Here is a 25,606-nt window from a genome sequence, read left to right as displayed (position 1 = left end):
TGATTTCTTCCCCTTCAGTTTTCCCTTCCTTTACTAATGCCTTGGTATTCCTCCTGGTGCACACGTGAGGGAAGCCATATGATATTTCCCTTGGTCTGCTTGCATTTTTCATGTCCCATCTCCCAGTCCTGAGGCATTCATGTCAATGCAAGGATAAGGGGTTTATCCTCCTTGATGGCTGAGGAATACTCTGTTGCCATTATGGACCACACCCTGTGCATCCACTAGTCTTTGCAAGGGCATTGTGACTCAATCCACAGTTCTGCTCAAGTGGGCATTGTAGGCCATCGATATAGATTGTTTATTTTCCTCTGATTAAAGAGAATTTGTCAACATATTTATACATATTACCACAACAGGTAAAGTTAAATAATGTTGACAATGGGTGCTGTCCAGAAGTCTTCCCTAAAAGTTAGCTCTGATGCAGAATGTCATTCTCCTTGAAGACTTTGCAAACGTGTTTAAGGGAAAACACAGTAATGAAACAGTATACAGAGTATACTGTAATGAAACAGTATACAGAACCCTAATCCCTTATGACACTAGTATTTCAAACATTAGGAGATAAAGACACAGACAGCACAATATATCCATTTCCTAATATTTTTTCTTGAAAAGGGACTTTCCATCCCTTAGTCATCACTGGCCCATAGGGAAAAGACTCTGAGAAAGGACTTTCTCATTCACAGGATGACAAACCCCATGGAAAGCTGTTGATACCCAAGAGGCCAAATTGTTTCTTGATATCTTTACAAATTGTAGTGGAAATAGGAAAACTTTGCTGTCTCTGGAGAAATGTTGGCCTAGAGGATGAATCCATCTGAACGCCATTTTTTTTTTCTCTTTAGAAAGCAGAAGTGGGACATTAACACACAAGACAACCTCAGTTCTTGATCAGGCTCAGAGAGCTCTTTTTCTGTCCTTCCTGGGGCTTCCTACCTAAAGCCATAGGGCTCAAAGGTCATGGGCGAGGGACAACTGCTTCAGTGAAGCCAGAATCTGTGATGTCACAAAGCTTCGAGGTCATAGCAACCACTCCTCATCAACCCACGCCTGATCACTACAATTGGGGGGAGTAGTTATGGGGGAACCAAGAGGATCCCAAGCCCTCCCAAACCACTAGAGCTGCCCGGGTCTCTTGCCAAGGCAGTTTTTGAAGCGAGTCTGTGTCATCTTCTCCATGGCCGAATTCGTACTCTTTGGTCGTGATTGTCAGCAACAGCCCTCTGGACTCTAGAGAAAGGTAAGAATCCACCATTGATCTTAGCCACAAAAAGCCAAGAAATAATCATGCCTCAAACAAACCTCCGGGGAGGAAATCCACGCCCTGCATATGTGTACGGTCCTCCCAACCAATCAAGGCACTAATAACCAGGAAAAGGGCTACCCAAAGAAAGCTCAAAGGGAACACCCACAACCGTGCCAAAGACAATTCTGGAGTCTTCAACAGCCAAAACACGAGTACCTCTAGCATCTCCAGAAATCATTTAAAAATGCCCTTACAATATTCAAAACTGACTATGTACCACAGTCGTACTCTGCTCCCCAGACCATTAGGTCCAGGTCAGAGTCATGTGCTTGCAGTCCACAGGAGAAAGCGTAGAGCTTGTTGGAAGAGATCCATAGCCCAAGTGAAGCCATCTGAAAGACTTCCATGCCTGATCAGGAAGAAATCTTGTATGTCCAAAAGTACTAATTGAAGAGGATTCGAATGTGGAAGAACCTGGAGCACTCCCTCAGGGTGGAGCAGCCACCCTCTGTGGAACTGCATGGAGATGTGGCAGCACAAGCCTGCCTTCACCGTCTCATGACCATCCTCCAAATGGTTTCATGAGATAAGCAAACAGTGCCTCTTGCGGAAGATGGGCATGTTTCAATGGAGCCCCAAGAGGATGAACAATGTGTCAACAAGGGGTAAGTACAGTGCGACAGATAGTGGATGCTGCAGGTTGGTGAGGAGATCCAGGAAGACAAATTAGAGGAGAATGAACAAGGGAGCTCCAAGCGAAGGTCGGGCATTTTAGGATGGTGGGAGTTTCTCTGTACCTGGGTGCCTTCCATAGACACCTAGGACCAAATTCAATAAAACATCCTCAGGCCCCAGTCAATTATTGTGCACTGGTTTTGTCTTTGTTATATTTTCCAACTATGCATATGGATGTATTGGATAGAGAGGCAGAGAGATCCCAATCATTGTGGTGGAGCTGGAGAGGGAGAAGCTGTCTTGCACCTAAGCAGGAAACCTGAGACCAGAGATGATGCCATGACCCTGTCATCACGAGTTGAGCTGAAGGCCGCCTCTGCACTGATGTACACACCCTGGGACCCAGTCTTTCTCTTCTTAATACCTCCCAGTTCTAGACAAGAACCACTTCTCTATCACTGTTCTGAAATGCAAGGTATACCGATTTTTTCTGGGCTGGTGTTGCTTGATCTATCTGAACAGCTTCAAGGGCTGGCAGATTGTCCTCTTGAAGTCAGTGACTTGGCTATAGACAAACTACTCTCTCCACATATTTAGAAAAAAGAGAATTCCTCCATTGCTAGCTTTTGCAGGAGGAATGACACTATGTCTTGTGGTGCTCTGCTTCGGTGGATGGGGATGGGAGACCTCTGTGCCTCTGAATCTGGATCTCTGTTTCCAATCCCAGAAAGGGGTGAATTTTCAGCTCTGATTTCTCAAAGAAATGTTCAGCCCTCTTTTTTTTCTCTCACCCATATTCACATACAATAGGCACCTCTTTCCATTCCTTGGAGTCGAAGACTTTTCTAAGCTCATTGTCATGTCCCATCATTATTCCTTCTCTTTGGATTTCCAACAATCTGTTTGTAGGGATAGGAAAATTTATTCCTGAATGCTTGAACTAATTATTGATAAGTAAGAAGGTAACTTTTTTATTTTGGTTGTTTTCTGACTTGGATTCTATATACCTTTTCCCTTTATAGTATTTTCTTTGGGGTTTGATTCCTTTAGTGTGATTCCTCACTTACTCCCCATCTTTTGTGTTTATTACCTGTGTGTGTGTGTGTGTGTGTGTGTGTGTTTGTGTGTGTTTGTGAGTGCATTTGTGAATGAATGGGTGTGTGTATGTCTGTGTGTGTTTCAACAAACATAATGAATATTCAAGAGATAAGAAGTCCATCTACTATGGATAACAATTCAATTTGACATGCCTGGAAAATTCACATTCCATCACTTTCTGCCACATTTCCTAAATAGTGTCTTATTTTGTCCTCTTTTATAAACACGTATTCTCATAAAACTGCCTTCAAACAAACACCAAATCTCGTGTGCCTGGTTATAGTCATATTGTTTGTCCCTTGTTCCCTTGCTTTTTCATATGTCTCTTGACTACCATGAGAGAGTGAAATCGTTTGTTATATGTCTTTCTGAGACTGATAGATGTGACATAGCCCAAAGGTCTCCACAACACTGCCACATGAGGCAAGTGGCAAGAATTCATTCTTGCTTATGCCTCAGTAAAAATCAGCAGTGCCTTTGGAGTACAGTGAGATGGTAGTAGTGCCTGAGAACTTCAGGCTTGTCTTCAGCCATGAACAAAACTGGAATATGACCACATCAACTGCATCTTGTTGGAAATTGACCTGAAGCCTACAAAGTAAACTTCAGAGCAAAAGAGAAAAGAAGTTGTAGAGACTATGGGAGAATATTGGAGACATGGCTCAGGGAGATATGGGCGGTTGGTGCATCAGAAGGCAGTGAGCCAATGCAAAATGCAAAGGTAGAGGAGAGCAGAGCACACTGGGAACCCACAAGGAGCATGTTTTCCAATGCCATTGGCTGTGATAAGCAGAAGGTCCTAATGGCACTAGTTCTTGCCAAAAAAATGGTCTTGAGACCTGGAGATTTCAAATCAACAGGCGAGGCAGACATCAACTTGAGAGAACATTGTGTTACTCCTGGAGAGGATGCCAACAAGCAACCAGGTGCAGACAGACTGGGAACCATGATTAGAGACAATACAGAAGACACAGTGGGATGTGGGTAGATTCTGGTAGTGCATCCATGAGAGTCGTTGTTCATGGAGATGACTCGATGGGGGAAAAAGAAATTTTGGGCTCTCACACCAGCAGCTTAACGACCGAGCTATTGGCCAAAGGCAGGACAGTAAGGACATTAGCTGCCTAACCTGCAAACACGAAATCCCAACGGTGGATCACTTGGGGTACTGCCTTCCTCAGTCCAAGTTGGTTAGTGCCATGATAACAGACTCACCCATTAGGGAACTAGAAGGTCCCCCTGCCCACATGCTCTTTCAGGGTCATGGCATCGACTCTGGTCTCAGGTTCCCTTCTCAGGGGCAAGTCAGCTTATCCCTCTCCAGCTCCACCCCCTGATTGTCATATCTCTGTCTCTCTGTCAAATATGTGCAAGAGCATCGTTTGATAAAAAACAAAAACAAAACCAGTGTGCAAGGATTGACTAGGGCCAGAGGATGGTTTATTTAATTTGAATCTAGGTCCCTAAGGAATGCAGCCAACTTAGAGCACCTCCCACCATCCTAAAATGTCAGACCATGGCTATGAGCTCCCTTGTTTATTCCCCTGTTCTTTGTCTTCCTGTATCTTTTCACCAATTTGTAGCATCCACTGTCTGTCCTGCTCTAATGGCCTTAGTTGATACATTATTACCTTTCTCCTGGCTATATTAGAACATGCCCATCTTCCGCAAGAGCCACTGTTTGCTTATTGCATGAAACCATTTGGGGGATGGTCATTAAAGGGTCAAGGCAGGCTTGTGCTGCCACATCTCCATGAAGTTCTCCAGAGGGTAGCTGAACTACACTGTGGGAATGCTCAAGGTTCTTTGACATTTGAATCCTCTTCAAATGGAGATACATGTTGTCATACTGAAATGGGCACGAGAGTCTTTCCAATGGCTTCACTTGGGATATGGGTATCTTCCAACATGCTCCATTGCTCCTCTGGACACCAAGTACATGAGTCCATCCTGGACCTAAGGGTCTAAGATGTAGAGTCTGCCTGTGGTGCATGGACAGTTTTGAAGATTAGGAGGCCATTTTGACATGATTTCTGGATATGATTGAGATACTCGTGTCCTCACTGTTGAAGTCTCCAGACATGTCTTTGGCACAGTTGTGGGTGTTCCCTTTGAGCTTTCCTTGGGTGGCCCTTTCCCTGGTCATAAGCTTCCTTATTGGGTGGGAGGACTATACCCACGTACAGGGCGCAGATTTCCTACCCTGAGGCTTTGTTTGAGCCCTGATTGTTTCTTGGCCTTGCGTTGATATGATGGAATGGTGGATTTTTACCCCTCTCCGGGGTTCAGAGGGTTGTTGCTGACAGTCATGAGCAAAGACTACAAATTTCCTAATAGAGAAGGTGACACCGACTTGCTTCACAAACTGCCTTGGTGAGAGACCCAGGTAGCTCCAGCTGTTTGGGACGACTTGGAGTCCTCTTGGCCCACCCATGACTACTTAAGCCAAGTGTAGTGATCAGGTGTAGGTTGATAAGCAATGGTTGCTCTGAACTTAAAGCTTTGTGACATCACAGAAGCTGCCTTCACTGAAGCAGCGGTCCTTCTCCCATGACTTTTGAGTTCTATGGCTTTAGGTAGGAAGCCCCAGGAGGACAAAAAAAGTGCCCTCTGAGCCTGATCAAGTACTCAGGTTGTCATGTGTGTTATTGTCTCACTTCTCCTTTCTAGACAAAGAGAAAAGAAAATGATGCTCGATATACCATCCATTATGCCAACATTTCCCCAGAGATAGCATGGTGTTCCTATTTCCACTGCAATTTCTAGAGATCTCAAGAAACAGTGAGGTCTCTTGGGTATCAACAGCTCTCTTTGGAGTTTGTCATCGTGTAGATGAGGGAGTCCTTTGTTAGTGTCTTTTCCCGATGGGTCAGTGATGACTAAGGGATGGTAAGTCCCTTTTCAAGGAAAAAAGTTAGGGCATTGATATATTGTGCTTTCTGTTTCCTCATCTTCTAGTGTTGAGAAACACAAGGTTTTCCCTTAAACAACTTTGCAAAGGCTTCAAGGAGAGTGGCATTCTGCATCAGAGCTAACTCTTAAGGAAGAGGCCTGGACAGCACCCGTTGTCATCATTAGTTAACTCTACATATTGTGGTAACGGGTATACACATGTTGACCAAGTCTCTTTAATCAGAGGAAAAGGGATGACCTATGAAGATGCCCACTGGATCAGAACTGTGGCATTTCCAAAATGCCTTTGCAAAGACTCATGGCTAAGGAAGGTGTAGTTCATCGTGGCAACACAGTATTCCTCAGCAATCAGGGAGGATGAACCCCTAGTACTTGCATTGAAATGAATGTCCCATGACTGGATGATTTGAAATGAGAGAGGCAAGCAGACAAAGGAAATATATGTCTTCCCTCATCTGTGCTCAAGAAGGAATACCATGGCCATTAGTAAAGGAAGGGAAAACTTAAGGGGAAGAATTCAGAGAAGGAGACAAACCAGGAGTGACTCAGGACTGTGAGAACAAAGCTGAGGGTTACAGAAAAGAAATACATGCAGGGAAGGTGGGAACTGGATAATGGGTGTTGAGGAGTTGTGCCATATATTAGGAGGAGCATTAGGTCATATATGGAACTAAAGCATCCGTGAATACTCTGTCGAAAATGGATGATGGATGATAGGTGGCTTCCTCAATAGAACAAAGCAATTAAAAAAAAAAAAAACCTGGACCTTTCAAAACCAGATGAAGACACAGAGAGAAAAGGAAAGAATTATATTTTAATCATCTTTAATTATTGAAATGGCATAGGATTTATTTCCTAATGTCCTTATCTGAACTGGGTCTTTATCCTTGTAAACAGAATCTACCTGCCTCCTTAATTTTTGGAATTGAGAAGAATTGACATTACCTTCACTAAATGTCTAGAAGAGTTGCCCAGGGAAATGATTTGGACCTGGACTTCTGTGTGTTGGCAGGTGTTTGATTACTGTTTCAAACGCTTTAGTCATTAGTAGAGAGCTCAGATTTTATAAGTTTCCTGACCAAATCTTGGGAGTTGGTATATGTCTTGGAATTTATCCTTTTCTCTCATTTCTTGGATCTGATATCATAATTGTGTAGTCGGGTCTTTTACGTTATTGTTTTTTTCCTTTCAATCAGATGTCATGTGGTTTCATACTTTCAGCTGTGTGCTTGTCTCCCTGTTTTATCTAAGTAATGGCTCCTCCATTTTGTTAACGTTTTCAAAACTGACGGGTGAGTTCTCCTGATGTTTTCCTATTGGTTTGTTTGTTTGTATTTCCTTTATTTCGATAATCATATGTATTCTTGACTTTCCTTTGTTCATGGCACTTTCTGATTTTCCTTTGGATTTTCTTTCTTTGACTCAATGCTAGTTCACGAGTGTGTTGTGTTTTCCACCTATTTCTGTCTAGTCGTGATTCCCTTTCATAAGTGATTTCTTTCCATTTTCATAACTCGTGTTAATAAGCATGCAGGATGGGATTTGAATTCTCTGCTATTAATTACAACTTGGTTTGGACTCCAGCACACGACCTGTGATAGACAAAGTTAGGTTTGACCTTGGGAAGAAGATATCTTATCGTCCTCAGAGACACAATCTTATGCATGTTTCCCCAAAGCTCAGGTGGTCTAGAGAGCCCATGATGACGTCTGTTATTCCTTACCACCTTCCATCTTGATGATCTGTCCTGAGCTGAAAATAGATATTATAATTCCCAACAATATTGGATTGAAGTACCCATCTCCCTTCCTTTCTATTGATATGCTTTGAACATTTAAATACACCCATGATGATGGTGTATATGTCGACAATTCTTCCACGTTTCTGATGTTTTGATGCTGAATCAAGACAAAACACTTTCCAGTAATCTTTTGGCTCTTGAAGGCATAAAGTCTCTCTATCTGAAATAGGCACAATCACTTTGGTTAACTTCTCCTTTCCAGTTGCACATCTGAAGTCTTCCCAATTCCTTCCCTTTCAAGCTAAGTGTATCTTTATAGCTGACAGAAATCCCCAATGGGCAAAAGAAGGTCAAACTTGTTAGTTTATTTTGTGTTCTTGTGGACCATTTTTGCATTTTTTAAAAAAATTTAATCCAATTCAACAGTCTGTTTGCAGTGAGGGGAGAATTTATTCCTGAATACATGAATGAATTATTGATAGGTAAGAAGTTAACTTTCTCATTTTATCTGGTTTCTGATTTGGATACTCAGTGCCTTTCACATTTATGGTATTTTCTTTGGGGTTTGCTTCCTTTAGTGTGATTCCTCACTTCCTCTCCATTTTTTGTGTGTCTTATCTTTGTGTGTGTGTGAGTGTGTGTGTGTGTGCTGCCTGTGTGTATTTCACATAACACTTATTATTACATTTAAAGAGATAATAAGTCAGTCTTTTATGCATAGCAACTTAATTTGACATGCCTTGAAAACTCACATTCCATCACTTTCAGCCACATTTCCTACAAACAATGTCATATTTTGTCCTCTTTGATAAACATGTATTCTCAAAAACCTGCCTTCATTCAAACACCACATTTTGTGTGCCTGGTTAGAGTTGTATGTTTGTCCCTTTTTTTTTTCATATATCTCTTGACTATCATGAGGAAATGAAATCATATGATTTTTTCTATTTCTGAGACTGATAGATGTGACATAGCCCAATGCTCTCCACAACACAGTCAAATGAGGCAAGTGGCAAGAATTCATTCTTGCTCATGCCTCGCTAAGAATCTGAGTTGCCTTTGAAGGACAGTGAGATGGTAGTAGTACCTGAGAACTCCAGGCTTGTCTTCAACCATGAACACACCTGGAAGATGATCACATCAATAGCAACATGGCAGTAATATTCCTAAATCCTACAAAGTAAACTCCACAGCAAAAGAGAGAAGAAGCCACAGAGACTATGGGAGATGATTGGATATATGGCTTAGGGGAGACATGTGCTGTTGGTGAATCAGAGTGCAGTGAGCCAATACAAAAGACAAAGGCACAGGATAGTGGAGCACACTGGGAACCCACAATGAACATGTTTCCCAGACCCATTGGCTATGACCAGCAGAGGGTCTGAATGGTACGGGTTCTTGCCAAAAAATGGTCTTGAAGCCTGGAGATTTCAGATCAGAAGGCTTGGAAAACATAGAGTTGAGAGAACACTGTGTTTCTCCTGCATAGGACACTAACAAGCAACTAGGTGCAGGCAGCCTGGTAACCAGGATCAGAGACAATCCCAGGAGACACAGTGGAGAGATGGTGGGTTCTGGCAGTGCTTCCATGAGAGGCAGTGTTCGTGTAGATGACTTGCTGGGAGCACAAGAAATTTTGGGCTCTCACACCAGCAGCATCAATACTGAGCTACTGGCCAAAGACAGGACAGTGAGGATATTAGCTGCATCACCTGCAAACACAAAAACCCAACCATGGAACACTTGGGGGTCTGCTTTCCTCAGTCCAAGTTTCTTAGTCCCAGAGGAACAGACTCTCCCATAGGGGACTAGAAGAAAACCCTGCCCAAATGCTCTTTCCTGACCACAGCATTCTGGAGGCCTATGTTTTTTTTTTTATTTATTTAACAGACAGATCACAAGTAGGCAGAGAGGTAGGCAGAGAGAGAGGGAGAATCAGGGTCCACACTCAGCAGAGAGCCCGATGCAGGCCCCATCCCAGGACCCTGGAACCATGACCCAAGCCAAAGGCAAAGGCTCAACCCACTGAGCTGGTTGAACGTCTCATTTCACAGGCACACCAGAGCACACCAAGCTAAAATCAGCATTTTAAGCCCAGATATCAAACACACCAATGGGCAGGCAAGGAGAGCCTTTGCAGATTATGGGCCTCAGGGATGGGGAATAGCCACAACCCAACAGAAGAGGACATGCCTGCCACACACACACAACTGAGACTCCCTCAAGGGCCAGCCCTTGGGTACTCCATGATCTCTTTTTCCTAAATAAATTACCCTCAGGCTAGAAAACAGAATGGGTTTTCAAATACAGAGAAGACAGAGACCTAGATCCAATGCAAAGATGGAAGAATACATTGATGCCAAGGGAAAACAAAACAAAACAAAAAACAAGAAATTATTATGGCCAGGCAATTGGAGTGAAACTTCTACATATAACAAGCCCGATGAAGGATTGAAAGCAGTGGCCAGGACTCTCCCCATACTTCAGAAAACACAGAAGATATCAGGGTGTCTCAAACCACAGAAATAAAACTGATAAAAATAAAATAAAATAGTTCCTGATGAAAACTTTGGCAGCAGACTGGATGCAATGTCCAGGAAGCTGGCAGAAGCAGAGGATTATATTAGTGACATTGAAGAAAAATACTAGAAAATAAGGAAGCAAATCCAAAAAGAGAAGGAAGAGTGATGGAACATGACAATGAGCTTAGGGAAGTAATCGACTCCAAGGAAGGGAAAGCGGTGTCTATTGTAGGAGAACTAGGAGTGAGAGAATAAAAGAGGGCTGAACATTTCTTTGAGAAATCAGAGCTGAAAATGTCCCTCATCTTGGAGCAGAAAGAGAGATGCTGATCAGAGGAACAGAGGACTCCTATCACTATCACCAGAAGCAGAGCAACACAAGACATATAGTCATGCCCCAAGCCAAAGCTAGCTATGTAGGAATTCTCTTTATTCAAATATGCGTGGGGGATTAGTTTGTTCATAGCCCAGTCACTGACTTCAAGAGGACAAGCTAGACCAGCTCTCGAAGCAGGTCAGATAGAGGAAGGTACACATGCCTAAGCCAAAATCCGTATCCCCTGCTTTTCTGAAAAACGACAGAACAGTGGTTTTTTCTACAACTATGAAGTATTACAAGAACAAATATTTAGGGAGAAAAGATGACAGGGAAGTAGGAAGAGGCGCCATTTCAACTTGTACCCTTAAGTGAGCTAATTACCTACCAATGAACTCTGATCACCCATGAAATCAGCCTGAAATCAGAATTATACACATATGGATATCTAAAGTGTCAGAACACACCAGAGGTCAGGTAAAGCAGAGTGGAACATCAGACTGATACTGATATCAGAAGATAAACAAAACGGGGAGTTAACCACCAGAGGAGACCAATTAGAAAGTATACCCCTAATTAAGAGAGTGCCCTGAATCTGGGGACACTCATTAAATTGGAGACTTGTTGAAAGCACTAAAAAGAGCAAGGGATTGCATGTGAGGGATATTGTGGAAATTGGGGTGGCTAGGAACAGTGGCTTAAATCCCCAGACCCAGGACAGCCACCAGAGAGAGAGGACAGCTGAGCCAGAGAGAGAGCATTGGAGAAACCAGGACTTCATCCCTGAGCTGCCCGCACGCCTGAGAACTCATGGGGTCAGGCTCCTGTGAGGGGGTGGGAGCCTCGCCAGACCACAGAATGCCAAGCTGTGCTACAGAGTCTGAGACGCGTGGGCAACTCACCCTCCCCTGAGAGAGGTGCACAAAGGCCCAGGTGATCTTAGACCTGCGCCCTTGTATCAGAGCCTGAGACACATGCGCGATCCAAATCCTACCTTTAGGGAGGTGCTCAAAGGCACAGCCTGGTGCTCTCAGACCTGTGCCCTGCTATCAGAGCCTGACACCTGCTTGTGCAACCCACACCATCCCCTGAGAGAGGTGCGTGCAAGCCCAGCACTCCTAGACCCAGAAAGACCAGGCACTCCAGCCAAGGCCACAGGGAAAATCTCATTGTGCAATAGCTGCTTGGGACCTCTCTAGCCGTTTGGAGCTGCCCAGACAGCTGCTGCTTCTGTGGTTTTCAGTACAAGCAGAAGATCCTGCATCCCTTCGGACTACGACTTGGAACCTGCTCTGTCAGTGGCCAAGGAGGAAATTTATATGGGCTCTGCAGCACCCACAGGGGACCAGACTGTGGCTTCTCTCTGAGACAGAGATCAGGGTGCCATTTGCTTTCCTCTAAACCTACAAAAATCATCAAAAGTAGTCAAGGTGAAAGACCCTTAAATTTTTAAGGTGGTTGAGGGTGGAAGGTCTCATCTTTTATAACTTCTTCGTGCTGAATAGGGGCGTAGAGCTGTCCCTACCTACTGGGGTTAATACTGATCAGGGTAGGAATGTACAAGTGAGTTTCGAAAGTAGAGGTAGTTAAATCCAGCGCTGACAGTAAAGAGGTGTCCTTGCTCGCAACAAGGATCATCTGTCGTGGTGTAGTCATTGTAGCAATGGAGTCTCGGCACCAAGTAGAGAAACATGGAACAAAGCAACATATTAAGGTTAATAAGGCGATAAGAATGAGAAGCCCAAAAAGGAGATTCGGCCATAGTCCTCCTTTAAACCAGGAACTTAACCATTTACTGAGATAGAGAGAAGGAACTTGTAGGCCTTAATTTGGGTATTCATTTTTTTTTAATTTTTTATTTTTTATAAACATATATTTTTATCCCCAGGGGTACAGGTCTGTGAATCACCAGGTTAACAAACTTCACAGCACTCACCAAAGCACATACCCTCCCCAATGTCCATAATCCCACCCCCTTCTCCCAAACCCCCTCTGCCCAGCAACCCTCAGTTTGTTTTGTGAGATTAAGAGCCACTTATGGTTTGTCTCCCTCCCAATACCATCTTGTTTCATTGATTCTTCTCCTACCCACTTAAGCCCCCATGTTGCATCACCACTTCCTCATATCAGGGAGATCATATGAGAGTTGTCTTTCTCTGCTTGACTTATTTCACTAAGCATGATAGGCTCTAGTTCCATCGATGTTGTCGCAAATGGCAAGATTTCATTTCTTTTGATGGCTGCATAGTATTCCATTGTGTATATATACCACATCTTGTTGATCCATTCATCTGTTGATGGACATCTAGGTTCTTTCCATAGTTTGGCTATTGTGGACATTGCTGCTATAAACATTCGGGCGCATGTGCCCCTTTGGATCACTACGTTTTTATCTTTAGGGTAAATACCCAATAGTGCAATTGCTGGGTCTTAGGGCAGTTCTATTTTCAACATTTTGTGGAACCTCCATGCTGTTTTCCAGAGAGGTTGCACCAGCTTGCATTCCCATCAACAGCTGCATCCTCTCCAGCATGTGTCATTTCCTGACTTGTTGATTTTAGCCATTCTGACTGGTGTGAGGTGATATCGCATTGTGGTTTTGATTTGTATTTCCCTGATGCCGAGTGATATGGAGCACTTTTTCATGTGTCTGTTGGCCATCTGGATGTCTTCTTTGCAGAAATGTCTGTTCATGTCCTCTGCCAATTTCTTGATTGGATTATTTGTTCTTTGGGTGTTGAGTTTGCTAAGTTCTTTATTGATTCTGGACACTAGTCCTTTATCTGATATGTCGTTTGCAAATATCTTCTCCCATTCTGTCACTTGTCTTTTGATTTTTTTTTCTTTTTCTTTAATTTTTTCTCTCATTTGGGTGGGGTACTCTGATTGCTCAAAAGTGTTCCAGGGTGCACCCTGACAGCACCATGGTCAGTACATCCACTACATCCATTCAGCCATCTCTCACCAAAATGACTAAGAAGAGGAATGCCCAACAGAAGGAAAATAGAGAGGATGGACATTCTGCAACAGAGCTAATGGATATCAACATAGACAATATGTCGGAAAGAGAATTCAGGTTCACAGTTATCCAGGCAATAGCTAGATTGGAGAAAGCCTTTGAAGACCAAACCGAATTGATTAGTGCCAAGCTGAAAGCGACGAGACAGGATGTTCACAATGTTAGGGAAGAGCTAAAAACTACCAGGCTGGGGTTCACAATGCTCTCAATGAGTTCCAATCTAATCTAAATTCTCTAAAGCCTAGGGTATATGAGACAGATGATCTGAAGGACAAACAGATAGAGAAAAAAGATCAAGAGGAAACCTGGAACAAACAGCATAGAAGCCACAAAAAACAGAACCATGGAAATAAATAATGCCATGAAACATTCCAACGTCAGAATTATTGGAATCCCTGAAGTGGAGGAGAAAGAACAAAGTCTAGAAGATATAGTGGAAAAGTTCTTCATGTATATTGACACAATCTCGCAAATGGAACCAGCATTCATGTACTAGAGGCTGAAAGGTCTCCACCCAAGATTATAGATTTCAGGAAAACATCAAGACCAACAAGCCAACACTGCAGAAAATATTAAGGGGGTTTCTAGAAAAGAGAAAAAAATTCTAACAATAGCATTGAACAGAAATATAGAGACAAACTACAGAAAGAAAGACTTCAAGGGGAACATGATGTCAATAAAAACATATCTATCATTAATCACTCTCAATGTGAAGGGCCTAAAAGCACCCATAAAATGCCACAGAGTCGCAGATTGAATAAAATGACAGGACCCATCCATATGTTGTCTACAAGAGACCAATTTTGAACCTTAAGATACACCCAGACTGAAAATGAAGGGATGGAGAAGCATCTTCCATGCCAATGGGCCTCAAAAGAAGGCTGGGGTAGTGATTCTTATATCAGTTAAATTAGATTTTAAACTAAAGACCGTAGTCAGAGATACAGAAGGACATCACATAATCCTTAAAGGGACTATCCACCAAGATGATCCAACAATTGTAAATATCTATGCCCCCAATATGGGAGCAGAAAATTACATAATAATATTGTTAATCAAGATAAAAAGTCAAATTGATATGAATACATTAATAGTAGGAGATCTTAAAACGTCTCTCTCAGAAATATACAGATCACCCAAGCAGAATATCCATAAAGAAACAAGAGCATTGAGTGACACATTAGGACAGATGGACCTCATAGAGATATACAGAACATTCCACCCTAAAACAACAGAAATCTCATTCTTCTCAAGTGCACATGGAACCTTCTCAAGAATAGACCACATACTGGGTCACAAATCAGGACTCAACTGATACCAAAAGACTGAGATAATTCCCTGCATATTCTCAGATCACAATGCTTTGAAATGGGAGCTCAATCACAAGGAAAAGTTCAGAAGAAACTCAAACACTTGGAAGCTAAAGACCACCTTGCTTAATAATGCTTGGAACCAACAGGATATCAAAGAAGAATGGAAACAATTCATGGAAACCAATGGGAATGAAGACACTTTGGTCCAAAACCTATGGTATACAGCAAAGGAGGTTCTAAGGGGAAAATATATAGCCATTAAGCCTCCCTCAAAAAAGTTGAAAAATCAAGAACACAGCAATTGTCTCTACATCTTAAAGAACTGGAGAATCAACAACAAAACAAACCAACTCCACACATAAGAAGGGAAATCATCAAGATTACAGCAGAGATCAATGAGGTGGAAACCAGAGATATACTAGAATGTATCAATGAAACTAGAAGCTGTTTTTTTAAACGAATCAATAAGATAGATAAACAATTGACCACACTAATCTAAAAGAAAAGAGAGATAGCCCAATTTAAAAATTATGAATGCAAAGGGAGAGACTACAACTAACACAAAGGAAGTAGAAACAATCATCAGGAGTTATTATCAACGGTTATATGCCAATAAGCTTAGCAACATAGACGAAATGGATATATTCCTGGAAAACTTTAAACTCCCAAAATTGAACCAGGAAGAAAGGACAACCTGAATAGACTGGTATATAATAACGAGTTGAAACAGTGATCACAAACCTCCCAAAAAACAAGAGCCCAGAACCTGACGGAATCCCTGGGGAATTCTACCAAACTTTCAAAGAAGAAATATCACCTATTACCCTGAAGCTTTTCAGAAAATTGAAGCAGAAGGAAAACTACCAGACTTTTTAAGAAGCCAGCATTACCCTGATCCCCAAAGCAGGCAAAGACACTATCAAAAAGGAGAATTTCAGACCAATATCACTGGTGAATATGGATGCTAAGATTCTCAACAAGATTCTAGCAAACATCATCCAACAGCACAGTAAAAAGATTATCCAACATGACCAGGTGGGATTCATTCCTGGGCTACAAGGATAGTTCAACATTTGCAAATGAATAAATGTGATAGAACTAGTCAATAAGAGAAGAGAGAAGAACCACATGTCCTCTCAATTGAGCAGAAAGAGCATTTGACAAAATCCAGCATCTGCTCCTGATTAAAACGCTTCAAAGTATAGGGGTAGAGGAAACATTTCTGAACTTCATCAAATCTATCTATGAAATACCCACAGCAAATATCATCCTCAATGGGAAAAAGCTTGCAGCCTTCCTGTTGAGATCAGGAACAAGACAAGTATGCCCACTTTCACCACTCTTGTTCAACATAGTATTAGACATTCTCGCAACAGCAATTAGATAACAATGAGAAATAAAATGTATCCAAATTGGTAATGAAGAATTCAAACTCTCTCTCTTCGCAGATTACATGATTCTTCATATGCAAAACCCAAAAGACTCCACCCCCAAACTACTAGATCTCATACAGCAATTCAGCAACATGGCAGGATACAAAGTCAATGTACAGAAATAAGTAGCTTTCTTATACACTAACAATGAAAATACAGAAAGGGAAATTTGTGTATCAATTCCATTTACTATAGTAACGAGAACCATAAGATACCTGGGAATAAACCTAACCAGAGAGGTAAAGGAACTGTACTGGAGGAACTACAGAAAACTTATGAAAGAAATTGTAGAAGCCACAAAACGATGGAAGACCATTCCATACACTTGCTCCAAAGAGTAAACATTATGAAAATGTCTATACTGCCTAGAGCAATCTATCCTTTTAATGCCATTCTGATCAAAATTCCACCATTATTCATCAAAGAGCTGGAGCAATTAATCCTAATTTTTTATGGTATCAGAAGAGACCCAAATCGCTAAGGAAATGTTGAAAAACAAACATAAAACTGGGGGCACCTCATTACATGATTTCAAGCTTTACTACAAAGCTGTATTCACCAAGACAGCATAGTACTGTCATAAAAACAGACACATAGACCAGTGGAACAGTGTTGAGACCCCAGATATGGACCCTCAACTCTATGGTCGAATAATCTTCGTCAAAACAGAAAAAAAAAAAGGAAACATTGGGAAAGAGACAGTCTCTTCAATAAATGGGATGGGAAAACTGGGAACCTATATGTAGAAGAATGAAACTCGACCATTCTCTTACACCGTGCATAAATATAAACTCAAAATGGATAAATTACCTCAACGTGAGACAGGAATCCATCAGAATCCTAGAGGAGAACATAGCCAGTAACCTCTTCGATATAAGCCACAGCAACTTCTTTCAAAATATATCTACAAAGGCAAAGGAAACAAAAGTGAAAATGGAATTTTGGGACTTCATCAAAGACTCTTCACATCAAATAAAACAATCAAGAAAACAAACAGGCAACCCATGGAATGGGAGAAGATATTTGCAAATGACAGTACAGACAAAAGATTGATATCCAGGTTATATGAAGAACTCCTCAAACTCAACACACACAAAACAGACAACCATATAAATAATGGGCAGAAGTTATGAGCAGACACTTCTCCAATGAAGACATACAAATGGCTATCAGACACATGAAAACATGTTTATTATCACCAGCCATCAAGGATATTCAAATGAAAACCACATTGAGATACCACCTTACATCAGTTAGAATGGCCAAAATTAGCAAGACAGGAAACAACATGTGTCAGAGAGGATGTGGAGAAATAGGAACTATCTTACACAGTTGGTGGGAATGCAAGTTGGTGCAGCCTCATGGAGAGCAGCATGGAGATCCCTCAAGAAATTAAAATTATAACTTCCCTATAACCCTGCAATTGCTCTACTGGATATTTACCCCAAATATACAGATGTAGGGAAAAGAAAGGCCATCTGTACCCCAATGTTTATAGCAGCAATAGCCACGGTCGCCAAACTGGAAAGAACAAAGATGCCCTTCTACGGATGAATGGATAACGAAGATGTGGTCCATATACACACTATGGAGTATTATGTCTCCATAGAAATGATGAATATCCAACTTTTGTAGTAACATGTACAGGACTGGGAGAGATTATGCTGAGTGAAATAAGTCAAACAGAGAGAGTCAATTATCATGGTGTTTTATTTATTTGTGGAGCATAACAAATAACATGAAGGACATGGGGAGTTAGAGAGGAGAAAGGAGTTGAGGAAAATTGGAAGGGGAGGTGAACCGTGAGAGACTATGAACTCTGAAAAACAATCTCAGGGGTTTGAAGTGGCGGGGGTGTAAGGTTGGGGGAACCAGGTTGTGGGTTTTAGAAAGGCAAGGATTATATGGAGCACTGGGTGTCATGAAAAATAATGAATACCGTTATGCTGAAAATTAAAAAAAAATAAAAGAAAAAGAATGGGCTTTTCTAATATAGAGAAGAAGAGAGATACCTAGATCCAATGAGAAGATGGAAGAATTAACTGATTCCTAAGAAAAAGAACAAGAAATGATTATGGCCAGGCAAATGAAGTGAAACCTGTACATGTAACACAACCGAGAAAAGATGGAAAGCTGCAGCAGGATACTCACTGTTCATCAGAAATACACAGAAGGCATCAGGGAGTCTCAAACCACAGAGATAAAAGTGATAAAAATAAAATAAGGTAAAGTAAAATAAAATAGTTTCTGATGAAAAGATTGGGAGCAGACTGGATGCAAAGACCAGGAAGTTGGCAGAAGCAGAGGATCGAATTAGTGACCTGGATGACAACTACTGGAATATAAGGAAGCAAAGCCAATGAGAGAAGGAAGAATGATGGAATGGAAAGAGGTTCCTATTATATGAGACCTAGGAGCGAGAGAAGTAAAAGGGCTGAATATTTCTTTGAGAAATCAGAGCTGAAATTATCCCTCATCTGGGAATAGAAACAGAGATCCATATTAAGAGACAGAGAGGAATCCCATCACCATCAACAGAAGCAGAGCTACAGAAGACATAGTCTCATTCACCCTGCCAAGCTAGCAATGGAGGAATTCTCTTTACTGAAATATGTATAGGAAAGTAGTGTGTCCATATCCAAGTCACTGACTTTAAGAGAAAAAGTTACACCAGGTCTTGAAGCAGGACAGATAGAGCAAGCAACACCAGTTCAAGCATTTCTGAACAATGATAGAGAAGTGGTTCTTGTCTAGAACCGTGAGCTATTAAGAAAAAAACAAAGTTTGCGCCAGGGTGTGTCCATCAGTTCAGAGGCGGCCTTGAGCTCAGCTCATGATCCAAGGGTCATGGCCTTAACTCTGGTCTCAGAGTAAGCTAAGAGGCAAGTCTGATCCTCCCTCTCCAGCGCCACATCCTGGTTGTGTTTTTTCTGTCTCTCTGTCAAACATGTGCATGTGCATCTTTTGACAAAAAACAAAAACAAAAATAGTTTACAACAATTGACTGGGGACAGAGAATGGTTTATTTAATTAGGACCTTGTTCCCCATGGAGTACATCCAGGTATAGAGTACTTCTCACCATGCTAAATTGCCAGACCCTCGATCTGAGTTCCCTTGTTCATTCTCCTATTATTTGTCTTCCTATATATCCTAACCAACCTGTAGCATCCACTGTCTGTCCCACTGTAGTGACCTTTTGTTTTCACATTGTTCATCCACTCTTGGCTCCATGAGAACATGCCCATTTTCCCCAAGAGGCACTGTTTGCTTATCACATGAAGCCATTTGGGGGACAGTAATGAGATGGTTAGGAAGGCTTCTACTGCCACATCTCCATTCAGTTCCCCAGAGGGTAGCTGAACCACCCTGTGGGAATGCTCATAGTTATTTCACGTTCAAATTCTCTTGCCTGCATCCTTCTAGAGATACATGTTGTCATCCTGAAATTGGCATGAATGTCTTTCAGATGGCTTCACTTGGACTATGGGACACTTCCAACATGCTCCATTCTTGTTCCTGTGGATTCCAAGCACATGAGTTCTTCCTGAGGCTCAGGTTCTAGGGATTAGAGTCTGCCTTCGGTGCATGGACAGTTTTGAAGATTGGGAAGCCGTTTTGGAATGATTTCTGGAGACACTAGAGGTACTCGTGTCCTCACTGTTGAAGACTCCAGACATGTCTTTGGCATAGTTGCAGGGGTTCACTGGGAGCTTTCCTTGGGTGGCTCTTTTCCTGGTCTAAGCACCCTGGTTGGGTGGGAAGACAATACCCATATGCTGCACGTGGAAGTCCTCCCCTGTATCTTTGTTTGGGGCCTGACTCCTTCTTGGCCAGTCGTGGGTAAGATGGAATGGTGGATTCTTGCCTTTCTCTGGAGTCACAGGGCTGGTGATTACACTCTCGACCAAAGACTGCGAAGTCGTCCATGGAGAAGGTGACACCTACTCGCTTCACAAAGTGCTTTGGTGAGACCTCAGGAGTCTCCAGCAGTTTGGGAGGGCTTGTGATCCTCTTGCCAAGTCATGATTACTCCACCCAAGTGTAGTTATCAGGCGTGGTAGGGGTGGAAGGCTGCTATGACCTCAAAGTTTTGTGACATCACGGAAGCTGGCATCATGAAGTAGCAGTCCCTCTCTCATGAACTTTGAGTCCTGTGGCATTAGCCCGAGAAGGACAGAAAAAGAGCCCTCTGAGCCTGATCAAGAACTCAGGTTGTCTTGTGTGTTAATTTCCCACTTCCCCTTTCTAGACAAAAAGAAAAGGAAATGACGTATGGCATACTGTCTTTTAGACAAACATTTCTCCAGAGACGGCAAGGTTTTCCTATTTCTGCTGCAATTTCTGGAGATTTCAATAAAGAGTGTGGCCCATTGGGTTGAATTAGCTCTCTGTGAGATTTGTTATCCTGTTGGTGAGATAGTCCTTCCACAGCATGAAAAGGTTAGGGCATGGATATATTGTGCTCTGTGTCCTCATCTCCTAGTGTTCTGAAGCACTAATCATAAAGGATTAGGGCTCTGTATACGAGGTTTTACCTTTGCAAAAGCTTCAAAGAGGGTGACATTTTACATGATAGCTAACCCTTAAGGAAGAGCCCTGGAGAGCACCCATTGTCGTCATTAGTTAACTCTACTTGTTGTGGTAATGGGTATAGACATGTTGACCAAGTCTCTTTAGTCAGAGGAAAAGGGACAGCCTATATCAATGGCCTGCGATGCCCACTTGAGCATAACTATGGATTAAGCCACAATTCCCTTTAGAAGAGTCATGGATAAAGAAGGTGTGTTCCCTCTTGGCAACACGGTATTCCTCAGTCATCACGGAGGATGAAACCCTGATCTTTGCATTGACATGAATATGCCATGACTGGATGATGTGAAATGGAAGAAATAAGCAGACAAATGGAAATATCATAGGGCTTCTCTCCTATGTACCCCAGGAGGAATACCATAGCCCTTAGTAGAAGGAAGGGAAAACATAAGGGGAAGAAATAAGAGAAGCAGAGAAACGTGGGGTGCCTCAGGTCTCTGGGAATTAAGCTGAAGGATAGAGAAAAGAGAGACATGCAGGGAATGTGGGAATTGACTAATGGGTGACATATCTTAGGATGAAGACTAGGTCGTATATGGACATAAAGAATCAGTAAATACTGTCAAAAACTTTGGATGGATGATAGGCTGACTTCCCGAACAGACCAAAAAAATAAACAAACAAACAAACAAACAAAAAACTGGCCCTATCTAAAGCAGATGAGGACAGATAGAGAAAAGGAAGGAATTATATATTTGTTAACATTACTTAATAAAATGGCATGGAACTTGTTTCCTATAATGTCCTTATCTGAATTGTGTCTTTGTACATGTAAAGTACATATGTACTTTTTGTCCTCATCCATTTCTGGAATCCATGAGAAGAAACAACATTGTGTTCATTAAATGTCTAGAATAGTTGACAAGGAAAATGATTTGAATCCGGCCTTCTGTGTGTTGGCAGGTATTTGATTACTGCTTTATACGCTTTAGTAATTACTAGAGAGCTGAGATTTTGTAGTATTCCCGACCTAATCTTGGGAGTTGATATGTGTCCTGGAATTTAGCCTTTTATCTCAGTTCTTGGATTTGATGGCATAATTGTTTAGACAGCTCTTTTTTTATTTTTAAGAGGGTTATTTTTTCCTTTTTTATATTTTTATTTTTATTTTATTTTTATTTTTTTCCTTTTTGAGGGGTATTTTTTTTTCCTTTCTATCAGTTGTCATGTGGTTTCATACTTTCAGCTGTGTGCTTTCTTCCTGTTTAATCCAAGTAACAGCTCCTCCAGTTTATTCACATTTTCAAAACTGACGTATGAGTTCTCCTTATTATTTCCTATGGGTTTGTTTGTATTTCCTTTATTTCGATGATCATATATATTATTTCATTTTTTCTGTTAACCATGGAATTTTTTCTTCTGCTGATATTTCCTTGTGGTGTCAAGATTGGTTGTTTTTTTCAGTCTTTTTAACTTTTGGAAATACACGCATTTAACCCTATAATGTTTCCCCATAAAATGTTTGGCATGATCCCATAAGTTTCTTGACTTTCCTTTGTTCATGGCACTTTCTAATTTTCCTTTGGATTTTCTTTCTTTGATTTATTGCTAGTTCACGAGTGTGTTGTGTTTTCCACCTAGGAGTGTCTGACTGTGTTTCCCATTCATAAGTGATTTCTTTTCATTTTCATACCTGTGTGGTGATAAGTATACAAGATAGTATTTGATTTTTTTTATTTTTTTTATTTTTTTTAATTTTTTTTTATATTTTTTATTTTTTTTATAAACATATACTTTTATCCCCAGGGGTACAGGTTTGTGAATCACCAGGTTTCCACACTACACAGCACTCACCAAATCACATACCCTCCCCAATGTCCATAATCCAACCCCCTTCTCCCAAACCCCCTCCCCCCGACAACCCTCAGTTTGTTTTGTGAGATTAAGAGTCACTTATGGTTTGTCTCCCTCCCAATCCCATCTTGTTTCATTTATTCTTCTTCTACCCACTTAAGCCTCCATGTTGCATCACCACTTCCTCATATCAGGGAGATCATATGATAGTTGTCTTTCTCTGTTTGACTTATTTCGCTAAGCATGATACGCTCTAGTTCCATCCATGTTGTTGCAAATGGCAAGATTTCATTTCTTTTGATGGCTGCATAGTATTCCATTGTGTATATATACCACATCTTGTTGATCCATTCATCTGTTGATGGACATCTAGGTTCTTTCCATAGTTTGGCTATTGTGGACATTCCTGCTATAAACATTCGGGTGCATGTGTCCCTTTGGATCACTACATTTGTATCTTTAGGGTAAATACCCAATAGTGCAATTGCTGGGTCATAGGGCAGTTCTATTTTCAACATTTTGAGGAACCTCCATGCTGTTTTCCAGAGTGGCTGCACCAGCTTGCATTCCCACCAACAGTGTAGGAGGGTTCCCCTTTCTCCGCATCCTCGCCAGCATCTGTCATTTCCTGACTTGTTGATTTTAGCCATTCTGACTGGTGTGAGGTGATATCTCATTGTGGTTTTGATTTGTATTTCCCTGATGCCGAGTGATATGGAGCACTTTTTCATGTGTCTGTTCGCCATCTGGATGTCTTCTTTGCAGAAATGTCTGTTCATGTCCTCTGCCCATTTCCTGATTGGATTATTTGTTCTTTGGGTGTTGAGTTTGCTAAGTTCTTTATAGATTCTGGACACTAGTCCTTTATCTGATATGTCGTTTGCAAATATCTTCTCCCATTCTGTCAGTTGTCTTTTGATTTTGTTAACTGTTTCCTTTGCTGTGCACAAGCTTTTGATATTGATGAAATCCCAGTAGTTCATTTTTTCCCTTGCTTCCCTTGCCTTTTGCGTTGTTCCTAGGAAGATGTTGCTGCGGCAGAGGTCAAAGAGGTTGCTGCCGTGTTCTCCTCAAGGATTTTGATGGATTCCTTTCATACATTGAGGTCCTTCATCCATTTTGAGTCTATTTTTGTGTGTGGTGTAAGGAAATGGTCCAATTTCATTTTTCTGCATGTGGCTGTCCAATTTTCCCAGCACCATTTATTGAAAAGGCTGTCTTTTTTCCATTGGACATTCTTTCCTGCTTTGTCAAAGATTAGTTGACTATAGATTTGAGGGTCTATTTCTGGGCTCTCTATTCTGTTCCATTGATCTATGTGTCTGTTTTTGTGCCAGTACCATGCTGTCTTGATGATGACAGCTTTGTAATAGTGCTTGAAGTCCGGAATTGTGATGCCACCCACGTTGGCTTTCTTTTTCAATATCCCTTTGGCTATTCGAGGTCTTTTCTGGTTCCATATAAATTTTAGAATTATTTATTCCATTTCTTTGAAAAAGATGGATGGTACTTTGATAGGAATTGCATTAAATGTGTAGATTGCTTTAGGTAGCATAGACATTTTCACAATATTTATTCTTCCAATCCAGGAGCATGGAACATATTTCCATTTCTTTGTGTCTTCCTCAATTTCTTTCATGAGTACTTTATAGTTTTCTGAGTATAGATTCTGTGTCTCTTTGGTTAGGTTTATTCCTAGGTATCTTATGGTTTTGGATGCAATTGTAAATGGGATTGACTCCTTAATATCTCTTTCTTCTGTCTTGCTGTTGGTGTAGAGAAATGCAACTGATTTCTGTGCATTGATTTTATATCCTGACACTTTACTGAATTCCTGTATAAGTTCTAGCAGTTTTGGAGTGGAGTCTTTTGGGTTTTCCACATATAGTATCATATCATCTGCGAAGAGTGATAATTTGACTTCTTCTTTGCCGATTTGGATGCCTTTAATTTCCTTTTGTTGTCTGATTGCTGAGGCTAGGACCTCTAGTACGATGTTGAATAGCAGTGGTGATAATGGACATCCCTGCCGTGTTCCTGACCTTAGCGGAAAAGCTTTCAGTTTTTCTCCATTGAGAATGATATTTGTGGTGGGTTTTTCATAGATGGCTTTGATGATATTGAGGTATGTGCCCTCTATCCCTACACTTTGAAGAGTTTTGATCAGGAAGGGATGTTGTACTTTGTCAAATGCTTTTTCAGCATCTATTGAGAGTATCATATGGTTCTTGTTCTTTCTTTTATTGATGTGTTGTATCACATTGACTGATTTGCGGATGTTGAACCAACCTTGCAGCCCTGGAATAAATCCCACTTGGTCGTGGTGAATAATCTTTTTAATGTACTGTTGAATCCTATTGGCTAGTATTTTGTTGAGTATTTTCGCATCTGTGTTCATCAAGGATATCGGTCTATAGCTCTCTTTTTTGGTGGGATCCTTGTCTGGTTTGGGGATCAAGGTGATGCTGGCCTCATAAAATGAGTTTGGAAGTTTTCCTTCCATTTCTATTTTTTGGAACAGTTTCAGGAGAATAGGAATTAGTTCTTCTTTAAATGTTTGGTAGAATTTCCCCGGGAAGCCGTCTGGCCCTGGGCTTTTGTTTGTTTGGAGATTTTTAATGACTGTTTCGATCTCCTTACTGGTTATGGGTCTGTTCAGGCTTTCTATTTCTTCCTGGTTCAGTTGTGGTAGTTTATATGTTTCTAGGAATGCATCCATTTCTTCCAGATTGTCAAATTTATTACCGTAGAGTTGCTCATAGTATGTTCTTATAATAGTTTGTATTTCTTTGGTGTTAGTTGTGATCTCTCCTCTTTCATTCATGATTTTATTTATTTGGGTCCTTTCTCTTTTCTTTTTGATAAGTCGGGCCAGGGGTTTATCAATTTTATTAATTCTTTCAAAGAACCAGCTCCTAGTTTCGTTGATTTGTTCTATTGTT

The sequence above is a fragment of the Mustela putorius genome, unplaced genomic scaffold, assembly GCF_011764305.1.
Source record: "Mustela putorius furo isolate JIRA1106 unplaced genomic scaffold, ASM1176430v1.1 tig00001094_pilon_pilon_pilon, whole genome shotgun sequence".
Taxonomy (NCBI): Eukaryota; Metazoa; Chordata; class Mammalia; order Carnivora; family Mustelidae; genus Mustela; species Mustela putorius.
The sequence above is the reverse complement of the archived record's forward strand: the minus strand, read 5'-3'. Positions refer to the sequence as shown.